This window comes from Dipodomys ordii, unplaced genomic scaffold (genome assembly GCF_000151885.1).
Source record: "Dipodomys ordii isolate 6190 unplaced genomic scaffold, Dord_2.0 Scaffold89, whole genome shotgun sequence".
In the NCBI taxonomy this organism is placed as follows: Eukaryota; Metazoa; Chordata; class Mammalia; order Rodentia; family Heteromyidae; genus Dipodomys; species Dipodomys ordii.
In genome coordinates, this window is record NW_012267305.1 from 8714763 (window position 1) to 8738867 (window position 24105).

General features: G+C 40.9%; 1 pseudogene; it reads right to left on the reverse strand.

Annotated features, from left to right (window-relative positions):
* Positions 1-23241: 23241 nt before the first annotated feature.
* Positions 23242-23687, reverse strand: LOC105992878 (annotated as a pseudogene).
* Between the last annotated feature and the right edge of the window lie 418 nt (positions 23688-24105).

Below are 24105 nucleotides of genomic sequence, written 5' to 3' on the forward strand. Positions count from 1 at the left end.
GGGAAAATATTTGTTGGTAAAGCTCAAAATTTCAACCAATCAACATGTCTTACTGGAACCAATAAATAGGAAAGTTGACAAAGACAAATAGAATCCAACACTGCCACAAATTTTAAGCATACTTTGAAGAAACTAATAAGGGTGATTTGTGTAGATTACTTGAAAATATCAAAGATTCACATCCACTCAAAAGTGCTTACACCCCTGACTATTTCAAGGAAAATAATGCATGGTGGTCTTTTGTATAACACATTTTTAGTTTTACTTAACATTTTGAATTTAATAGACAAATCGTTGCATTTCTATGTCCAAAGTTATGACATTTAAAGTATACAATTTGCATATGATCATGTAAAATGATGTTATCGACATGAACTCCAAGAAATGGAAGCAAAAAGCTTTTTTTTTTATTGTACTATTTGTGGTTCTATTTTTTTCTTCTTTCCTTATTTCTTTGCTTTATTCCCTTGTGTCACTGATTTTTTATTTCTGTACTCTTGTCTTGTATATAAGTTTATTTGGGGAGGAGAAGGGGCAGCACAGAAATGGTAGGACAAAGGGTGAACCCATTTAGCAGTGAAACCCACTAGACACTATGTTGGAAATTTACTATATAACTTGCGGGGGAAGGGAGTAAAAACTGGGAGAGAATGAGGGAGTGGGTGACACTGTTCCAAAGGAAATGTGCTCATTACCTGACTTATGTAACTGTAACCCCTCTGTACATCACCTTTACAAGAAAAATTTAAAAAAAAATAAAGCACACAATTCAATGGCATTTAGTACATTCACAGAGAATTGCGCATCCATCCCCATGATCAATTTTATATCATTTGTACCACAAAAAAAACCCACAAAACTCCAGATCCCTTAGCTCTTACCATCACCAGTACCACCACCACCATTTCTCCCTTCCCCCAACACAGGCAAATACTGAAGTGTTCTCTGTCTCTGTGGATTCGCCTCGTTTGAATATTTCATACGTATGTGTCTTTTTGTGTCTGCTTTCTTTCACCTGGCATGATGTTTTCAAGGTTTAGCCACTCCTTTTTATGGATGAATAATATTTTTGTACTTTAAAAATATATCACATTTTGTTTTCTACTAACCCATTAATGGACATTTGGATTGTTTTCAACCTTTGACTTCCATGAATACATAAGCGTGGATATACACGTTTTTGTAGAGATGTATGCTTTCAATTCTCTTGGGTATAAACTTAAGAATAGAATTTCTAGGTCCCAAGGTAACACTATGGTTAACATTTTGAAATTCTGTCAGACTGATTTCCAAAGTAACCATATCATTTCATAATTCCCTAGCAGTGGAAGAAGGGTCTGGTTTCTCTACATTCTTGCCAATACTTTTTATGATATGGCTTTTTTGAGAAGAGCCATCCTAGTAGCTATTCAGTGATCTCTCATTGCAATTTGTTTTGACTTGCATTTCTTTTATGACTAATAATGTTGACCATATTCCCATGTACCATTGGTAAGTGTGTGGAGATGTCCTGGATTACTCTAATGCTCTAAGAAGTATGGAAAGCATTATGTGGTAGATGGGAATACATATTTGAGCCCTGATAAAGTATTTATTAAATCTCTATCAAACCCTTCCATCACAATGATGAATTAAGTAACTGTATCTACAGGCAAAAAACAAATTCTTTAATTAGAATAAAAGTTACTCTGTTGTGTGGTCTTAGTTGAGGGTTCAGAAAAACTAGCTAACTAGATGGTTTGGTTGGTATAAAGAACAAGTTATGTGTCTCTAAGTGTAGTTCTAGAATAGTTTATTGCAAGGCAGATTCTGCTAGTACATGTCAAATCATTCACATGGCCTATTCATCCTTCAGGGTAGCAGTAAAAGTGTAATTTGAATAAACTTTTTTTTTGTCAGTTGTGGGGCTTGAACTAAGGATCAGAAAGGCTGTCCCTGAGATTTTTAGCTTAATGCTACCACTCTACCACTTTGAGCCACAGCGCCACTTCTAGTTTTCTGATGGTTAATTAGAGATAAGAGCCTCACAGGCTTCCCTTCCTTGACTGGCTTTGAACTACAATCCTCAGATCTCAGCCTCCTTAGTAGTTAGGATTATAGATGTGAATTACTGGCACCCAGCTTGAGTGTTTGTTGTTTGTTCATTTTCTGTCCATCATGGGGCCTGAACTCTGGGCCTGGGCACTGTCCCTCAGCTCTTCAGCTCAAGGCTAGCACTCTACCACCTGAGCCACAGTGCCACTTCTGGATTTTTCTGCTTTTGTGGTGCTGAGGAATCAAACCCAGGGCCTCATGCATGCGAGGCAAGCAAGCACTCTACCACTGAACCACCTTCCCAGCCCTTGAATGTATTTTTAAAGGTTCAACTAAGCTGAATGAATTCCAATTCTACTGTGCATTTCCTGTGGAAAATTTTTCTTCCATGTTTAGCAAAAAATCACATGTTTCTCACCTCTGAAAATAAACTTAATCATAATAATATGAATATATCTAGTCCATCTGTACTGGATTATCTTATCAGAGTCTAACAGCTGGTTCATTTTGGAGAATTCACAATATTACAGTATAAGTTCTAGGGTTGAGATGACTAGCTCTCTGTGTCTCTGGATAGCTCTGGATAGCCTGAGAAATTCAGACATTTGGAAACACTTGTTCAGCAGCCTGCGACAAATAGAAAAGGCAAAGGAAAACAGAGCCTTAAAAGTCATTAATCTAAATTAATTAACCCCTGACATTGTCATAGAATTTTAGTCTCATTGCAGAACCAAAATGAATACAATGCTTCAGGTAGGTAAGCGTTCTTTGCTGTGGGATGTTTATTTACAATGAACTGCAGAAGAGGGTTAATCTAATGGGATGCAGGACTGTATTGGATGGTGAAATGCTTTGTGAGCAACATCCATTTGAGGTATCAATTAACTTTTAATTCTGGGAGGGAAACAAAAGCAGCCTTGAACAAAGACTAAATTGGGGGTGGCATAAGGGGGTACAGAGCTCATGGAACCTAGGCCTGCTACCTTTTTGTAGTAGGGAAAGACCTCCTTATCTCACACAAAAGGGTTGAAGAGTAGGGAGGGAGAAGGGTGAATTGGTGTGTGGCCTGTTAACTCAATGATTTTTCTAAAGCCTGAATGGAAGAGTCAAAGCCACCCAAATCACAACAGCGCTAAGTCAACAGCTTGGTCAAGACAGCATGACCTGAATGGAAATGCAAATGGTCCAGTCCAATAAATGCTTGGGTTTGTCCCTTGGTCCACCAGCTTTTACCTCCCTAGACCATGCTCATCACACACAACAACAAATCACCTTTACTACCCCGTGATCCCAAACTTCAGGGGAAACCACCAGAAGTGCCAAAGCAAATTAAGAGAACAAAAACTAATAGCGTAGTAATGTCCGTTGTATTTTTTTTAAGAATATATACATTGTTCAGTTTCCCCCAAAGGTCCTTTGGGACCATAAGCCATGTGATTTTGAGAAAGCAACAGCTGCTGTCCTACAGAAGAGTTTCATGTTCAACAGAGAAGAAAATCCTCCCCCCCCCAACAACTGCTGTTGTAGCCCAGTCTGGCTTCCTACCACTAGACAAGGCAGGAGTACATAATTAGTTTGTTTTCCAAAGGGGCAGCCACCTCATGCTTTTCTTCAGATTCAATCAAAACATACATGTTCTAAATAGAAACACGTTAATTTGCAATCCTTATACACTAGCAGCTGTCTGGACCTAGCCTGGGGACCTAGTCCAAGGGCCCAATTGTATTCATCCGTGCACTCCAGGCAGTAAATGGTGGTCTTTGTTTGCTCCCACTACTAGAGACGGTCAGACTATGTCAATTGGGTAAAGGAGCCTTAATGATGCAAGGCAGGTGTCCTTAGAAGATTCCCAGGTGAGAGGGTCAGCCTGTGTACCCAGACTCACTCAGTCCTCCAACCCTGTTAATTACCACTATCACAGTGTTGGAAAGTGAGTGAAAGGAGTCGGCTCACGCCTGCTTAGGGCCTTTCAACTCACTATGTAAGAACTCCGTGACATGGGTCCAGAGCTACTGTTTTCAAAAGGAAAAGGGAGGTGAAGCACTCTCCAGAAATTTTATAAAATAAAATCATACTAATATAAAAGAAATAAGCACCTGCTCGAGCCTAAGAAAGAAACTGCCAGAAACACAAAGATGGTCTCCTGGCAAACGCTCACCAGGGCTAGAAGGTTCATATCCTGAGGTTTCCAGAAGGAAAGGTGTAATCTTGTCCTTAATGAGTTTAAAATGTCATTGCAGGCGACAAGCAAAAAGGATAAAGGAACAATGACCACACTTATGTTTATTTCATATTTTTGCATTCTCTTAGCCTTCATATGGCTTCATTTGTGTTTGTGTGTGCTCATTCGTGTGTGCATGAGTGCATGCGTGTGTGCATGAGTATACTAGCACTGGGGCTTGAATTGAGAACCTGAGAGCTGTCCCATAGCTTTTTCTCTCAGGGATGGCTCTCTACCACTTTGGCCATAGCTCTGCTTCTAGTTTCTTGCTGGCTAATTAGAGAAATGAATCTCAAGAACTTTCTTGCCTAGAGTGGCTTCAAACCATGATCCTCAGATCTCAGCATCCTGGGTAGCTAGGTTTATAGACATGAGCAACTGATACCTGGCCCATATACCCTGATTTTGTCCCTAGGATCTAGTGAGGTAAGTAAGATAGTAGAGTATTTCCACATAACCAATGAGGACATTAAGGGATGTGCCCATAGTCACTGTGTCCAGGTGAGTGACAGACAGACCCCAGTTGTGCATGCAAATGGAGTTGAAGCCTCAGCCACATCATCAGAGTCACAGAGGGCATGTCCCAAGTCCCAAGGGAGTACAGCTGGTTTCAAACTAGAATAAGCTGCCCAAATTCTATCAGGGAGGAAACTAACTTTCGGATGGCTTAGAAGGAAGACGAAGTCCTTTTGTATAAGAGCTCACCACTTGGCATTGGAACCCAATTTCTGCTGCTCTGTTTACAGTGTATGGTCAAGATGAAGTGTCTCTAAAACACACTGTAAGAACTAGGACTTGGCATGTCTCATGAATGCCTACCTTCTACAGTGTTTTCTGAATGCTCTCAACTCTTGCATAGGGACATTCTCCTCCAGGAGGAAGCGATTTTTTCACCTCTCTGCTGATTTCAGAGTCCACTTGAGTATGCATTAGTTTATTATAACCCAGCCTATTTCCAAAAGAGTCTGGGGAGGCTGCATTTGTGCCTCATGTCAGACAGGAGTGCCTGATAGATCATTTTTCACTAGGATATACTTTTTCCAATAGGCAATGCCTCTCTATAGCTTACTGCTGAAGAACCAGTCACTGAGTTCAAATTTAGCTTGATCCAGCTGCCATCTATATACATTTTCAAAATAGGCAGTAATAGTGATGATTAGATTAAATAGCACACAAAATCCACCTAGTGTACAGTCTACTGTGAGTTATGCACAATTAAATTCCAGCAAATAAAACAATTGATTAAAATAATGATTGACTGGCTTATTTTGACCTTTAAATGAGTTATCAACTGTTAAATAGTGAACACAGTATCCAATACATGATATGTGTTGTGTGTACCACTCCTGGGGCTTGAACTCAGGGCCTGGGTGCTGTCCCTGAGCTTTTGTGCTCAAGGTTAGCATTCTGCCACTTGAGCCACAATTCCACTTCTGGGTTTTTTGGTGTTTAATAGGAGAGTTTCATAGACTTTTCTGCCTTGACTGGCTTCAAACTACAATCCTCAGATTTCTGTCTCCTGAATAGCTAGGATTACAGTTGTGAGCTACCAGTGCCCAGCTTGTAACTGTTATTGTTGTGATCCTTATTATGGCCCCTTTCTTACTTCTTACACTACCAGAAAACTCATGTCCATTTTTTGCCTTTATATATGCCACTGCTTCTGATTGGACTAAACTTTCCTTCTTGACTTTGTCTTAGGATTCAGATCAGGGATCTTGTCTCCCAGGAGGCTTTCTGAAAATTTCCAAGAAAGAGAAGAAAAGCACACCTTTATCTCTTATGCCACCCTGTGCACCTTTTCCAAACAATATTCACCACACAGTCTTGTCGTCTCCCGTATTCTTCTAGAGAAGGACTATCAACTCTCTACTCCCAACACTTAGCAGAGAGAAAACAAGTAGAGATTTAGTGAAGAACTTATCTGTGACAGCATCCACAATTATGATCACCAATAACAAAGAAGCCTGCCGATTTGTTCCAAGATACCTAAAGATGCCCACAGGTAAATTTCCCTGGTTGGGCCCTAGATAGCGAGCATACATTTACTTCTGGCCTCATTCAGGAGTCCCATCCCCAGACAACAGCTGAGGTTGCTACACTGGTGAAACCTGACCTATTACCTTGTATTGAAGGACAAGTAAACGAAGTCAAACAGGCCAGCATGACAACAGAGTTGCATACTATTAAGCTTTCTGTACTTGGGCAAGCCAGTTTACTAGAAGGAAGTCACCATTATGAGGCTGGAGAAGTACTAGGGGTCAACCGGAATGAGCTTCCAGTAGGTTCAGTACTCTTCTACTTGTCCCATGTGAATAACCCCCACAAGCCTTTCTTTTTTTTTTTCTTTTTTTTGTCGGTCGTGGGACTTGAACTCTGGGCCTGAGTGCTGTCCCTCAGCTCTTCAGCTCAAGGCGAGCGCTCTACCACTTGAGCTACAGCGCCACTTCTGGTTTTCTGGTGCTTTATTGGAGATAGGAGTCTCACGGTCTTTCCTGCCCAGGCTGGCTTTGAACCGCGATCCTCAGATCTCAGCCTCCTGAGTAGCTAGGATTACAGGCGTGAGCCACCAGCGCCCGGCTCCACAAGCATTTCTTAAAACCTTAAAGCCAAATCTCATCAGCTACCATTTGCCAAGCACCTAGCATCAAGCACTCTCTGCAGTTCTCAGGCTTACAACCAGGTAGGGATAGCTTATTTCCATACCGGAGGTAACTATGGCTAAGATTAAGTGACTTGCCCAAGGTCATAGAATCAGTGAATACCTCAGGAGAATTTACAATCTGGAGGTGTGTTTTTTTTTCTTTCTTGTTTGTTTTTGTCAGTTGTGGGGCTTGAACTTGGGGCCTAGGTGCTGTCCCTGAGCTCCCTTTGCTCAAGGCTAGTGTTCTACCACTTTGAGCCATAGCACTACTTCCAGTTTCTAGTGATTAATTTGAGATAAGAGTCTCTTGGACTTTTCCTGCCCAGGCTGGCTTCGAACTGTGATCCTCAGATTTCAGCCTCCTGAATAGCTAGGGTGTAAGCCACCAGCACCAGGTACAGTCTAGAGTTATTGAAGCCAAAAGTCAGCCTTTCTAACCCAGGGCCAATATTTCTATCCACATCACCAAATTTCCAGGTTAGTGCCCTGAATGTCAGACTTTTTTTTTTAATCTAGGAAGTCCTCATTTGGAGAGGAACACAAGCATAATGATGGATAACTAGATTTCAAGACAGTGACCAGTGATAGAATACAAAACTTTATAAAATGAGACAAGACTGGAGAGTTGGGAGTGGTTAAGTGTTACTGGTAGAGTCTTAACAATAAAACATCTTATTCCAATTTGGCCTTCTTCCTTAGACTGACAACTTGCTCTCACACACCTCTTTCCCATTTCTTCTTGCTATTCCTTTGGTATCTGTCCTTCCTGAGGAGGCATAACATCCCTAAACCACACACACCTTCTCAGTTCTTACTGCTATTTTCTGTGCCACTCATTGTTGGAAAGCAGATTTGAAAAGTGGTGGTGGGGTGGGCGGGGGGAAGGCTTGGATTAGATAACTCCTAAGATCCCTTCTAAGTCTGAGAGTGAAGATTCTGGGAGGCAAGCACTTAGATGCACAGAGAGCCTCCAGATACACAGCAGAAATAAGCAGAGCCCCACTCAGTGTAAGGTATATTAAGTGGGTAGGTTTCATCAGATAGCCCATGAAGAGAACACCACGCATTATTCAGGCACGAAAAGAAGTTTATTTACCAAACTGCTGCCCCCTCCCCCATGGTGGAGAGGCATGGAGGAAAGGGGTGACCCAACCCCCAGGCCAGGACTAATCTAGGCCAGGGACAGGAAGAGGTGTGGCCACACTGGATCTGAATGTGACCCCAGGGCCTGGCACCCACCCACTTATGGTCAGTTGAAGGCCAGAGGTGGCCCAGGATGTGACCTAGCCTGAGAAGGAGGGACTGCTTCCAGGTGTGCCTGTTACCTAGGTAACAGATACTGGGTGGAAACTTAACCAAGAGGGAGGGAGGTGTCTGCACAGGGCCTGCATGGCCTGGGGCAGACCTTACACTCAGCATAACCCTAACTCACCCAATTTACAAACTTCAAAACTGCTTCAGTAAACAGTGGGGCACGGTGGCTCACACCTGCAATCTTAGGTACTGAGGACACTGAGACGTGAGGATTACAGTGTAAAGCCAGCCCCAGCAGGAAAGTCCAAGAGATGCTTATCTCCAATTCACCACCAGAAAACTGGAAGTGGAGCTGGGGTTTAGTGGTAAAGTGCTGGCCTTCAGCAAAGGAGTTCAGGGACAACACTCAGGCCCTGAGTTCAAGCCCCACAACTGAAAAAAAAATTGCTTCCGTAGCCTGGCACCAGTGGCTCACTCCTTTAATCCTAGCTACTTAGGAGGCTAAGGGTCTGCGGGTCGGGTCGCAGTTCCCAGCCATCCCAAGCTGAAAAGTCTGTGGGACTCTTATCTCCAATTAACCACCAAACCAAACCAAACAACACTCTGAAGTGAAGCTGTGGCTCAAGTGATAAGAGCATTAGCCTTGAACAGAAAAGTTCAAGGACAACACGCAGGCCTACAGTTCAAGCCCCAGGACTGGCAAAAATAAATAAATAAATTGCAAAAAACAATTGCTTCAGTATTTCACAGACAGCAGGACCCTAAGCCAGAATTACTAACAACTTTCTTTTGGTTTTTAAACTGAGTGTGTGTGTGTGTTTTGTTGTTGTTGCTGCTGCTGCTGTTTTTAACCACTTTTACAATTTAAAATATTACTTAGAATCCTAATGGAGGCCCTGTTTTATTTACAAATGGAAATTTCATTCAAATCAAGGTCAAAGGTTCACATTCTGAGTTGGAAATCAGCTTTTGAGTTCAAAGCTGATTTGAAGTGCAGTGAAATGCCCTTGCTCTTGTCCAACCATCAAGTTGCTACACTATTTCTGCAATCTGAGACATTGAAAATAGAGACCCAGAGGTGACTCTTTACATTCTAGCCCAGGCCCCTATCTATACCTTGTTAACAACAGAATTGTTGACAACTAGATATTAGTTAGCTAATTCTAAAATATTATCTAAATCCAGTAATATGATTAAAGATAATTCAGTCTTTCTGGCCCTCAGATTCCAACCACATGTTAACCCCTAGCAGTATAGCAAGGTCATAAGGTAGGATTGATTTTTAGTGTTCTGGAGGAACTTCCATACTGATTTCCATCATGGTTGTACTACTTTATATTTCTATCAACAGCTTATGAGGGTTTCTTTCCTCCCCTACCCTGTCGTCTTTTTGTTTGGTTTCTTGATGATTTCTGATTGAGGTGAGATGAAATCTTAGTGGGGTTTTAATTAGCATTTCTGCTATGGCTAAGGGGTTTTTGTTTTGTTTTGTTTTGTTTTTTTGTTGGCCTTGAGGCTTGAACTCAGCCAGGGCCCTGTCCCTGAGCTCTTTGACTCAAGGCTAGTGCATTCTACCACTTGGAGCCACAGCGCCACTTCTGGTTTTCTGGTGTTTAATTGGAGGTAACAGTCTCATGGCCTTTCCTGCCTGGGCTGGCTTTGAACCATGATCTTCAGATCTCAGCCTCTTGAATAGCTAGGATTACAAACATGAGCCTCTAGCACCTGGCTGGCTAAGGATTTTGAACATTTCTCTATGTATTTATTAGCTAAGTGTAGTTCTTCTGAGAACAGTTCAATTTAGTCAGGTCATTGCTCTTTTTTGCTGCCTTTCAAGCAATGTTCTTAACTTTTTGAACTGTCAGCTCAGCAGCATTACCAACTTCATTCCACATACAAGCCAAATATGTGAAGCTCCCTTCAAATGCATGAACCAAGCCCCATTTGGACAGCATTTCTCTCCCTTTATTTCTTTGAGACTTGTTTCACAAGTCTGAAGAGACGTAAAAATTTGGCTTGATGACTGGCAAAGTGAATGGTGGCCCAGCCCGAATTTACCCCAACTCACAAGATGTAAAGAGGGATTGCAAACATTATTGCATTTCTGCTGTTATGCAGTATACTGAAAAACAGAGTGATTGTGAAATAAGTAATCTGTAATAAATAAGTAATCTGTATAAAAATAAACATGGTGTCAGGCACCAATGGCTCACGCGTATAATCCTAGCTACTCAGGCGGCTGAGAATTGAGGAGGATCACAGTTCCAAACCAAACAGTGCAGAAAAGTCCCTGAGAAACTCTTATCTCCAATTAATCACAGAAAAACAAAGTAGAACTATGGCTCAAGTGGTAAAGAGCTAGCCCTGAGCATAAACACTCAAGGATAGCGCCCAGACCCATACTTCAAGCCCCAGGATGGGTAATATATATGGGAACCAGGTACCAGTGGCTCCCACCTATAATCCTAGCTATGCAGGATGCTGAGAACTGAGTCCACAGTTCATAGGTAGCCAGGGCAGAAAACAAATAGAAGAGACTTGTATATCTATTTCACCAGCAAAAACCCAGAACTGAATGCATGGCTCAAGTGGTAGAGTACCAGCCTTGAGCTAAAAAGCTAAGTTGAGAACACAAGGCCCTGAGTTCAGGCCAACATAAAAATAGATAACTTCCAATGTTACCTCTGATCATTGATATTAATTGCTACCACACAGGTGTGTGGACTAATGTGTAAGTTAGCCACCTTGCATCCTACTTTACTTACAGAATGCAAAATAGTATGAATATATAAGGTTTCATGCATAAGACTAAGAGCTTGCATATTTTTCCACAGAAGTACCATCACATTTGATGACTGTCTCCTTTCGGTGTCAACTTGGAAATGAGCATAACCACATAGTGCTGCTCTCTCACTGCAGTTCTCTGTTGTTTTATTTGTATTCGACCCAATACACTTCCAAAGCCCTTTTCCACTAAGTCCTTAAACTTCCTCAGTTCATGTTTTAAAGCAGATGTTATCAACATTTATCTACTTTTCTGCCTTTTTGTAAACTGTAGGCATCTTATTAGTACCTACTCTAAATGTTTTCAACTTGTTTACATATTTTAAGGTAGTAACTGTGTGGAACATGGGTTTTTTTGCCTCTTTTTCCTTCAAATGATGGAAATAGGACCAAAGGGCAATTAGAATGTCTCTAATTCCTTACTAAATCAGGCAAAGATGATATAAATCAACATGGTCCATACTTGTAAAGCATCTCAAGTTACTTTTGCAAGAGGATAATTTTGAAAAAAGTTAGGAATCTCCCCCTTAGCTTCCAAGATCTTAATATGATTTGGATTTATTCCAATAAGCAGCAATTAGGTTAAATCACCATGCACTGTGGGAGACACAGAGACAATTAAGATACGGACCCTGCCCCCAAAGAATTTGGTATGAAAATAGATATATATGAAAATAACTCTCATATGAAGAAAATTTGGTTAAGTGTTATATATATCCATGAACTGTCATTGGAGAATTGGAAAGAAGAGAATATTTCTGGCTGGCTTTTTTTCCTAGAAAATACTGTGGATATTTAAGCATTTGAGTGGAGACTTAAAGGTTGGTTATGACTCCCTTTGTAGCCTATATTGGGAAAGTAGAGACACAGATTCAGGGGTGACAACACAACTCACCTGAAGAGATAGAGGAAGACATGAACTGGCACCCTCTACTTTGGAGCCACCCACTTAAACTATAGCACCTTTACCTTGGTTGTTGTGATTATTGGGATTTCACTGGTTTTCCTTTGAAGTATATGTTGTTAAAGAACAAGATTGAAAAACACTGGATATGATTGTTTTAAGATCCCTTCTAACCCAGAGCTATGAATCACAAGGAAATGAAGCATGACTACAAAAATTTTTTGTTTTACCAAACACTGGCAGAAAATGTAAACATAAGAAACAAATGTTTAGCCTGGTGCCAGTGGCTCATGACTGTAATCCTAGCTACTGAGGAGGATGAGATCCAGGCTCACAGTTCAAAGCCAGCCTGGGCAGGAGAGTCCATAAGACTCCTTTCTCCATTAAATTACCCCCCAAAAGCCAGAAGTTGAGCCGTGGCTGAAGTGGTAGAGAGCCCGCCCTGAGCACAAAAGCTTAGGGAAAGCACTCAGGTCCTAGGACCACAAAAAAAAAAAAAAAAAACAAGAAAAAAAATGTGTATTGAGTACGTACTATGTACCGAAGGTACTGTACAGATTTTTCTTTTCTCTTTTTTGTTAGTCATGGGGCTTGAAGTCTGGGCCTGGTTGTTGTCCATCAGTTCTTCAGCTCAAGGCTAGCACTCTACCACTTGAGCTACAGCGCCACTTCTGGTTTTCTGGTGGTTTATTGGAGATAGAGTCTCACAGACTTTCCTGCCTGGGCTGGCTTTGAACCACAATCCTCATATCTCAGCCTCCTGACTAGCTAGGAATATAGGCATGAGCCACCGGCGCCCGGCAGATTTTTCTTTTAATTCACACCCTTTGGGGAAAATAATATTTTGGGGAAAGAAAGCTAAGATGGGGGAGGGGTCAAATAACTTCCCAAAGGCACACAGCTATAATCAAGCGGCAGAGACAGGACACAAATAGGAAGTACGATGACAAAGGGCAAACTCCTGTTACCATTCCATGCTCACCTCAACACAACAGAAACTATATTCACAGGCAGGCTGACTTCTGTAAGATGGTAAGTTTGAAAATGCATGTACCTGGGCCAATCGAGTCTCATAGCCAGTTTGGGATGAAACAGCTGTTTTAGAATCATCTCTCGAATTAGAAATACTTTCTTTTAAATGTCCCCAATTATGGAAAAATCCTTCCATCAAAAGTTGGTGGGATCCTGCGCTGGTGACTCATGTCTGTAATACTAGCTGCTCAAGAGGCTGAGATCTAAGGATCATGGTTCAAAGCCAGCCCAGGCAGAGACTCTTATGTGCAATTAACCACCAAAAAACTGAAAGTGGTGCTGTGGCTCAAGTGGTAGAGTGCTTGCCTTGAGCTGAAGAGCTCAGGGACATCACTCAGGCTCAGAGTTCAAGACCTATGACCAAGAAAAAAACAAAAACAAGTTGGTAGGGCTTTTTTTCAAGTCACATGTAAAAATACTAGATCAAAGTGGGCATGGCCAAGATGGTCGACAGGATGGTGTGAATAAGGACTATTCCCATACACTATACAGGTTAGTATAGAAGTAGCATCCTGGAGATAATGATAGCCACTATGCTGAAAGGGGTGTCTGCACTCAAGGTAACTTTGAGGGACAAAATTCTTTTGACTATATAAAATCTAGTATGTATATTTCAAAAGTAAAAATTAAAGTCCTAGTGACATGCCAAGGAGGAACAAACAGAAAGACTTCTTTTCACCTATAGGTTAAACAGACATGGTTTTAAGCACTTCGTATCTCTGTGCAATGTTCGGTGTGTTCACTATCAAGTTTAGATAATAAAACCAAACATGGAGGGCTATTTTAGGAATAAGAGAGATAACACATAAATCAGCCAGTATCATACATAAACATAAGTGGATATTTCCAAAAGGGAAGCCCTTATTGTTTTGAGGCATTTATTAAAGATTCTTCATAGATCTGAGAACAGGAAATTATTTTCAGTTCAAAGCAGAGATGTTTCCGACTTTTTCTCCCATGTATCATGTATGGAGAGTTTATTCTAATACACCATGGCATGTTAAGTTATGGGTAGGAAGAAATAACGGCATTTTGAAAAGTAACTGTCAAAAAAACATTTCTTAAATATGTAATCCAGTGTACCATGGCAGTATTTAACTCATCTACACTATGAATAAATACTCTTTTAGAACCCTGGAAAGCATCATTTAATGAGAAATATTCTGACCACAATAATCACATATCTTTTATAGTACTTGTTGTTCAAAGAGACTAACAAATTTCTCTGTTCATAAGAAAGCAGGTGAACTGGGAAAGAAATGCAGCTTGTGCGGGCAGCTTGTTTTTTGATGGCAAAGGAGGTCTGCTTTTGAAAGCAAGCAAAGGATTCATTTATTAAGAAAAAAACAGTTCTTTTGGGCTCTCGCTAAGTGTTTTGGGGGCTCAGCAATTACCCCAACCTCAGATTATAGATTCAAACCTCCCTCCCTCCCACCGAATTCCCCCTACCTCCTTGAAAAACAGGAAATCTTACTGTGCCTGCATGAAGCCTTCCTACTTGCAATCTTGCTGCGAGTTGGGCCGAATATTCTGTGAGACAAGTCACAAAAGAGAAAAGCTGCAGGCAGGTGCAGGACCACGACGCTGCACTGCTTGCAGAGGGCCTTAGGTAAGTAGCTACAAGAGTGGTACATGCCAATCAAAGACAGGCAAGGGTCAAGCTCCCTTTTGTGCACAAACAAAGACTAATTGCATGTTCATAGCTGTAGAGTCTGCGGGCACTAATTCGAGAGAGGAACTATAAAAACCTTGGACTGCCGCCTCCCCACGGCAGCCAAGGCAAAGCAGAGGGCTCAAGGAGCCCAGTGGCTGTCAACCAGCTGGGCCTCTCCCTGTCCTCTCTCCATCAACTGGGGGCTCCCACGTGGCTGCCATTTCAAAACTGAAAATAAGCCATTTTGTGAAAACTGAAAGGAGAGCTGTGTGTACATGACGGCAAGCCAACGAGCAGCAATGGAAAAGGCTCCAAGCCACTTAGCTTCCTTTGATGCACAAAGCCCAATGCTGTTGGCTTTGCTGTTTTCAATGAATCGATCAAATTAGTTAGGTCTTTTGACATCTTGTAGACATGACTGGTCGCTGCGAGTTGTCCTTTTCTTATATTCGAAAACAAAGATCTGTCAAGGTGCTTTAGTTCATTCTGTAAGGAACCATTTTGAAGCAAGTTACCCTTAAGGCCAAGTGACGGGAGCAGCCGGCTTTTGAATTTATTATTAATCATAGCTTACATTCATAGAATACACTCTTATTTTTAAGACCCTTTTATTTGTTTGTTCCCTGAGCATTGATTGCTGCTCCTGATTCAGGCAAGGTTCTGTGCTCGCCTCTAAGGAGAAAACAAATAAGTTATCCAAATAGGAGCTTGCTCATTAAGCAGGGAACACCTAATTGTGTCCACTCTATGATTGAATAACTGAGAACCAAAGTGACTTGTCTCAATCACAGGGCTTCTACATGACAAAGGCAGGAGGGAATCTAAGCTCCCTGCTCAATACAAAGTCTACTGTACCATACTGTTTCCACACGCCTGTAAAATGGGTCTTAAACCTGCACTCTCAATCACAACAAAAACTAAAGGAGAAACCTGTGCTAGAAGTACAAGGTAGCCTAGAGAGGGCAGGCGACCTCAATGAAAACAACAAACCATGAGTCCTAGCCACAGTTCTTATAGTCTTGAAATCTTTAAATTGGTGTGAATACTATTCATCCCGCATGGGAGGCTGCTGGTAGACAAGAAATCTACTGTATCACTCATTATCTCTCAGAAAACTATACCCAAGAGCCATCTTGAGAAGGGGCCTAGTATCAGGGACCAACTACTCTAAGGATCAGAAAACACAACCTGAGGTTCCTGGGGATATCTTACACATAGGGAGTGGGTGAGTGGGAAGCAACCATGAGAAATAGTTACAGAGAAGGAGGTGTGAAAGTGGCTCAGTGGTAGAGTGCTTGCCTTGCACGCATGAGACCCTGGGTTCGATTCCTCAGCACCACATAAGCAGAAAAAGCCGGAAGTGATGCTGTGGCTCAAGAGGTAGAGCGCTAGCCTTGAGCCGAAGGGCTGAGGGACAGCTGCTAAGGCCCAGAGTTCAGGCCCCATGACCAACACCACCCCAAAAAAAAGTTACGGAGAAAGGAGCAATTCAACACAAATACATAGAAACCTTAAAGCAATGGAAAGCTCAGGCTGGGAAGGAGACACAGTAATTGGTGGCTCAGGCCCAGCATGTGGTCTAGTACATGGCCAGATATCAGAGCACTAACAGGGTAGCCAGCACAATGCCCAGTCCCCTTTCCCTTCCAAGGCAGAAAATGATCTTCTAGCTTCCCCTACTCTCTGAGGCATTCAGGGATCTTCTGTGATTTGAATGATTGTCACACCCTTAAGTGCATACTAACGTCCCCCAGAATATGTCTGCCATCCTACATGTTGCCAAAGCTTTTCAGGGCTCAGGCTGCATCTGGATGCAATACAAAAAAGCAACTACAGAAAATATAGCCCTATTGCAGACAACATACCTGTAACCAGCCTAGCAGGAATACCTGACAGGGCTCATCCTACTACATATATCACTAAACTATTGGTTGGTGGTCACAGAGAGGAACTGCCTTTGCTGCCCTTGCTTCCCTCTTGCCTTTGCTGGTACCTACTATCTCCTCCATACCTGGTGAATTATAATACTAGAGGACCTAAAAGAATCTTCCCCAGTGGCTGGGAAGGTGGCTCAGTGGTAGAGAGCTTGCCTTGCATACATGAGGCCCTGGGTTCAATTCCTCAGCACCACATAAGCAAAAAGAAAAAAGCCAGAAGTGGCGCTGTGGTTTAAGTGGTAGAGCGCTAGCCTTGAGCTGAAGAGCTGAGTAACAGCACCCAGGCCCAGAGTTCAGGCCCTACAACCAGACCCCCCCCCTCAAAAAAAGAATCTTCCCCAATCCAAGTATTTTAGCTAGAATGACTTTATCTTTAATTCTCTAATTGGATTTTTTGCCCCCTTTTCTTTTTTATTCTCTTTCCCTTTTTTGCCTTTTTCATATCAGGCAAGTTAAGTTGGGAGAAGAATGGCTGCTAGAGCACCAGTTAAGCAAACCTAAGCAGGTGGTAAGGCCCTGGATTCAAATAAAAAAATAAAGAATTAAGAGAACATACAGCATCTACTGGACACTATTAAGAGACCAAAACTGAAATGACCTCTTATGTTTTATCAGATTACAATGGAACAAAACTAGAAGTCAATGGGAAAAGGAACTACAGAAAACACTTAAAGATGTGGAGACTGAACAATGCACTGTTGAATAGTCAGTGGATCATTAATATGACATAAGGGGGAAATTTTTTTAATTCCTCAAATCAAATAAATGTGCAAACACAACTTATCAGAATTTTTGGGACACAGCAGAGGTGGTATGAAGAGGAAAGTTTCTAGAGCACCTACATTTAAAAAAAAAATCAAAGCAAGCTCCAAAAGCCACCTAGTAACATACAATAAACTCCTAGAAAAACAAGAACAAACCAAGCCCCAAACTAGTACCAGGGCAGAAATTAATGAAATTAAGACTAAAAATATACAAAGAATGAATTAAACAAAAAAAATGTTAGTTCTACAGAGCACCAGTGGCTCATAATTGTAATCCAAGCTACTCAGGTGGCTGAGATCTGGAGGAGCATGGTTCAAAGCCATCCTGAGTAGAAAAGTCTGCAAGATTCCATCTCGAAAATAACCAAGAAGTATAGTTCATTTTCCACTGCAACCCCTCTGTATATCAACACTACAATAACAATTTTAAAAACCTTAAAATTTGAAAAAATGACCAGGAAAAGTCTGGCTGGAGGTAGGGCCCAAGTGGTAGAATATTACCCAAGCAAACCAAGTGAGCAAATCTCCATATCAGCAAAACTTGGTTCTTTGAAAGTCTATCAATAACTCTAATATGCATATTGAATCAAAGATAAAAAATCACATGATCATCTGAATTGATATAGGAAAACCTTTACATAAAAGTTAACATTCTTTCATGAAAAAAGTTCTGAAGAAACTAGGAGTAGAAACAATGTTCCCAAATATAATAGAGGCTATATACAACAAATCTATAGTCAACATCACACTAAAAGAGGAATAAATGAAAACTTTTATTTTTTTATTTATTTATTTTTTTTTGAAAAGCCTTCTTTTTTTTTTCTTTATGTGGTACTGAGGAATCGAACCCAGGGCCTCAGGCATGCAAAGCAAGCACTCTACCACTGAGCCACCTTCTCAGCCCCGAAAACTTTTATTTTAAAGTCAAGAGTGAGATAAGGATGTCCACTTTGCCCACTCTTATCCAATATACTGTTTGACTTCCTTCACAGCAATAAGGCAAGAGAAACAAAAAGACTGAATCCAAAGGAATCAGTCAAATTATCCCTATTTTCAAGTGATATGATCATATTCTTTTTTTTTTTTGTCGGTTGTGGGGCCTGAACTCTGGCCTGGGCACTGTCCCTCAGCTCTTCAGCTCAAGGCTAGCACTCTACCACTTGAGCCACAGTGCCATTTCCAGCCTTTTCTGCTTATGTGGTACTGAGGAATCGAACCCAGGGCCTCATGCATGCAAGGCAAGCACTCTACCACTGAACCACCTTCCCAGCCCGATCATATTCTTAAAGGATCCTAAAGATGCCACCCAAAACTAGACGTGATAAACACTTTTGGCAAAGTAGCAAGGCACAAAATTAACATTGAAGAATCAATAGCTTTTCCAAATACCAACAGTCAAAAACACTGTGACAGAAATCAGGAAAACAATCCCATTCACATTAGTATCAAAAACTACAATTATATTAAACTTCACTAAGAAAGTAAAAGACCTCTACAATGAAAACTAGAAAACAATGAAGAAATAAATGAAAGAAGACAAAAGAACATGAAAAAGTCTTCTCATGTTAATGGACTGGCAGAATTAATATTGTGAAAACAGCCATACAACTGATTTCATGTAATTCCCCACTAATTCCAAGTGACATACTTCCTAAAAGTAGAAAAATAAATCCTAAAAGTCACATGGAAATATAAAAGACCTTAAAAAAGCAAAACCAATTCAGAGCATAAAGCAATGCTGCAGGTATCAAAGTGTAGAAGATACAACAGTGAGAGCTGGGGAAACAGTTCTTTCTAAACATTTCTAAAGAACCTACATACAGTATTTTCATTTAAGATAACAAGCAAAGATGATACAAATTTATTCTAGGTATATGAACACTAACATTAACTAAAAAGAATATGTTTCTTTATGTACATGTAAAGAAAATATGAAACCGTGATGCCAAAAGAGGATATTCTTAAGGGAGGAAGACAAAGGAACAATGCCTATGTCCTCTGATCATATAAAATTTTTATCCACCGGCTGGGAAGGTGGCTCAGTGGTAGAGCACTTGCCTTGCATGCATGAGGCCCTGGGTTCAATTCCTCAGCACCACATAAGCAGAAAAAGCCAGCAGTGGCGCTGTGGCTCAATAGGTAGAGCGCTAGCCTTGAACTGAAAAGCTGAGGGACAGTGCCCAGGCCCAGAGTTCAGGCCCCACGACTGACGAAATAAATAAATAAATAAAATTTTTATCGAAGTGGACTCCAGGAAAGAGAAACGAGATGTTTTTTCTTTGTTGTTGTTTTTTGTTTTCTTTTCTTTCTGTCTTGTTTGTTCATTTATCAGTCTTTGGGAAGGTAATGCAGAGCACAGAAATGGAAGGACAAAGGGTGAACAAATACAGCAGTGCTACTTACTAGACATTGTGTAGAAAATGAACTATAAAATTACTGGGTAGGAAGGGAAGGGAAAAATTGGGAGAGAGCAAGGGAAGGGGTGACATTGTCCAAAAAGAAATGTACTATTTACCTGACTTATGTAACTGTAACCCCTCTGTACACCACCTTTATAGTAACAATAAAAATTTAAAATATAAGATAAAAGATGAAACAGTGTCACTAAACCTCTGTAATGTGCAGGTAAAAAGAGACCACGTTAGGTAAATGCCTGTGATTAAGTATCATTTCCCACTGAGATGACCCAAAGATTTCTCTAGTGCACATTAATTAGACATCTTTGTCAGCCACACAAAGGTGTCCCAGCTCTACACTGAGCATGCTTCTGCAGAGAGAAAGCTATGCTGTTTTAGTCATTCTTACACAGATGTGGTGAAATCATTTCTGACAGGAGGCAGGACTCACACAAGATGATAGCCAGATCATTGTTCACTTCATTGGTACAAATTCCACAAAGACACACGGCAATGGCAGATAAATGGCCATGACAACTCAGGTAGAGAGTGTATTGCTTTCCTTAGTATTGCACATGTCTGCTGTGGCGGTTTATTCTGTGTCCCATTTGCACTGCTGTTGTTTGGGGTTTCAGGGCTAGCTGAATAGCAGCTATTCTCTTGATTGACTACATTGTTTTGGTTAACACTTTCAATTCAGCATTATTCGATTGACTATACCATCCACCATTCATATTTAAGTGAAGTGAATGAGAAGAGGATTTTTGATGGGTCTTTTGTTGTTGTTGTTGTTTTGTTTTGTTGTTGTTGTTGTTTTTCCAGTTGTGGGGCTTGAACTCTGGGCCTGGCCACTGTCCCTGAGCTCTTAAGCTCAATGTGAGCGCTCTACCACTTGAGCCACAGTGCCACTTCTGTTTGATTGGTGGTTAATTGGAGATAAGAGTCTCACAGACTTTCCTGCCCAGGCTGGTTTTGAACCGCGATCCTCAGATCTCAGCCTCCTGAGTAACTAGGATTACAGGCATGTGCCACCAGTGACCAGCTTGATGGGTGTTTTTGAGTCTTCTCTTGGAAGTGATGCTTTTGGTTGAGCAGATGTGTGTGCAGTGAAATAAAACAATAATTCAATCCTAATGGAAAGGTAAAATTGGAGTTATTTCCACTGGCACAATTATATGCCAAAGCAGAATTAGATAGATACAGTGTTTGCTGAACATTCTGTGGCAGAATCGACTAGTTTTCAGCTGCATTTGGTCTAAAATGTTAATTAAGGCATGCTAAAATGCCAACTTAATACATTATTATAAGCTAGATTTCCAAAACTTGAATTATCACATGGTTCTTAGGCAAAAGTGTGAGGTCAATTAAAGTTCATGCCCACAGAACTCTGAGAAAATGGGTCTGACTACAATGTGTGGGCAAGGGCTAGTGACAGACATTCCTGAAGGAACATGAGATGGCATTCTGAATGTGCTAAAGTCTCCAAAGCTAGGATAACCAGGGCCACAATACAGAGTTGCTAAAGATAGTAGTTTACAGGAAATAGTATTTGAGATGTCATCAAATGGATTAGAAGATAGGAAGTGGTCACAGTTTGGATTTAGTGGTGGAGCATAGCCAGACAATAGAGGAAAAGAGAGTCCTTATATATTTGCTTTGTGGTTTTTCCTTGGGCTTCCTAATTGTGTACTTGGTCTTAGTAACCCATCCAGTCCTGAACTCTCTCCAGTAAAATGGGATCAACCACTTATTCTGCTAATATTACTGCTGACTTCCAGCTATACATTGGGGAGGGAGCTGTAAGGAAACGGGGGCTAGGGGATGATAGGTAAAGGGCACAGAGATTGTTTTGAGATGGTGGAAATGGCTGTGTGGCTGACTGCATGATTTATGAATATGCTATAAACCCTGAATTGTGCACTTTACATGGATACGATAGTAACCTGTGAGTACGATAGTAACCTGTGAGTATGTCAATGTTCCAATAAGTTAATTTTTTTCTGAGTTGTGGAAACCTTCTAAATATTTATAGCTTTAATCATACAAAATTCAAAACATATGTATTTGTCAATGTTACTACCAGTCTCATCAGAAAAGTTTTTTTTAACTGTTGGGAAACTGTCAAACTCACAGTGATGAATACTTACTTGCCAAACTTCTTATTTTTGTTTGAATTTCCAATTGTGTCCTTGGTAACCAAGGGTTGTCAGCTGTTTTCTTTCAAGTGACAGGCCAACTTTGAGGGAGAAGGGGGGAGTATCTGTCAAATACCCAGCTCTGAATTACCATAGTTTGTCAATCATCCTTTTCATTTTTTAATGTCTTCCATGAAAACAAGTGGCCAGTTGAACATGCAATTCAAACAACTGCACAAGTGCTTTTCAATATTAACATCATACTTCAGTGTGCAGCACAAGGGATTTATGCATAGTACTTAAGAATTGAGATTAATAAGATAAATACTTTTATTGCCTAATCAAGGACACCCATGTATGAAACTGGACTTTCCTGTTTCTCTATGAGGGCTGGCAGTGAAGACTACAATGCCAGCTACTAGAACTTGGTCCCAATGCCTTATTTCATGCTAACAAGCCAAGAAAATGGCCCGCCATTGCTTCTGTATGATCAATGCAAATGTCAACATCATGAAAAAGGTAAATAATGCATTCATGTAATTATAAAATCATTTTGGCCTCATAACCTTTCTGGGAGGATCTAAGGGATCCTTAGGATTCATGAGCCATGTTGACAAAATTGCTGGAGCAAATGCATCCTGCACCCAAAGCTTTATGTCATTTACTCATTCAAATACATTCATAAAATGTCTGCTGTATGCCACTCCCCTAGCTTAGATTTCACATTATTATAATCTGCTACCCTCATCAGATTGAGGGCATAGAAGGAAACTTGTGAAGAGAATCTGGCAGGGGCTGGGAAGGTGGCTCAATGGTAGAGTGCTTGCCTTGCATGAATGAGGCCCTGGGTTCGATTCCTCAGCACCACATAAGCAGAAAAGCTGGAAATAGCACTGTGTTAGTAGAGCACTAGCCTTGAGTTGAAGAGCTGAGGGACAGCACCTAGGCCCAGAGTGCAGACTCCACGATTGACGAGAGAGAGAGAGAGAGAGAGAGAGAAAGAGAGAGAGAGAGAGAGAGAGAGAGAGAGAGAGAGAGAGAGAGATCTAGCAAGGTGATTCCAGAGATGATATTCCCAGTGCACTCTTGTTTGTCCAGACCAAATACAATATCATACCATTTTTCATGGATTTAAAGATGTCATTTCATGGACTTATAGCTCTCATACCCAGCACAGGCATACTGCATAAGCTATAGCAGCTCAGCACACAGGCCCATCCGTCCATGCCTTCAGCCACCCACAGTATTTCAGAACTAGTGACTTCAAAACAGGTGAATTCTTTACTTGGTAAAATCAGTCTGTGCAAATTACCAATGCTATATGTATTCTTTTTTTAACAACACAATCAGATTTATTTAGTTTAACAGTTCTGATCTTTAAAAAAAATGATGTCAAAAGAAAACATACATACAGGTACCCATCCCAACATCTCAGATAACCTACAGAAAAAGAAAAGGCTAAGTTCCATTTAACAGAGAAAATTACCTTTGTTTCTCGAAGATGTTTCCACGTCCCATTCCACATCCTCTTGCTCTTGCAGCCACTTGGGCCTGCAGAATAGCAGCTTTTCCATAGCCAGCCCTGGAGCCTTGGTTTTTATTTTTCATGCTCTTTAACACTGGTGCATTTTTTAGCGTATCAGGGAAAATCAGAAAGTGGATCTTGCTGCCTTGGATGTAGAGCTGCTCCAGCTGTGCCACTCGGCCATCTCTGTACAGGACTGTGATGTTGGACATCTGGCAGTTCATGGAGTCCTCTGCTTCAATGAGCTTTCCTCGATATACCTCACCAGTGTTTGTCTCACATGCAATAATATGGTCCTCAGCTTCATGCAGGACTTTCATTGGCACACCAATAGACATCTTGGCAGGAAGAGTTAAACGGAGGCCTATACTCCTACTCTTCGGTTCTGGGACAAATGTTGCCACAGTGAAACCATGAAGCAAGTGAATGGCGGGCCCCACCTGTATTCTTTATATAGATCTTTATGCATACTTCTATATGTTTTATATGTTAGACTACATAGTTTATATACTTTGAATAATTAAAAAGGGACTATTTTGTATAAATACTGCTGCTAATCACTACACAGTATTAACTTTAAAAATGGCATATAGTCAGTGCTATACAAACATTGTTGTATAAAATATATACACAAAGTTCTGGGTACTAATCAAGGACAAAGCTAAGTTTAATATCATTCTTCTGAGGCAGATTAGAAACAAAGACTCTTATATACTAAGAATGGGGTACTGCAAATAAGAATGTGCCAGAATGTTAAAAGATGAAAATGGATTTCAATTGGTGTGGTACACTCTTAAAACTCTATTATCCTAGTTGGAATT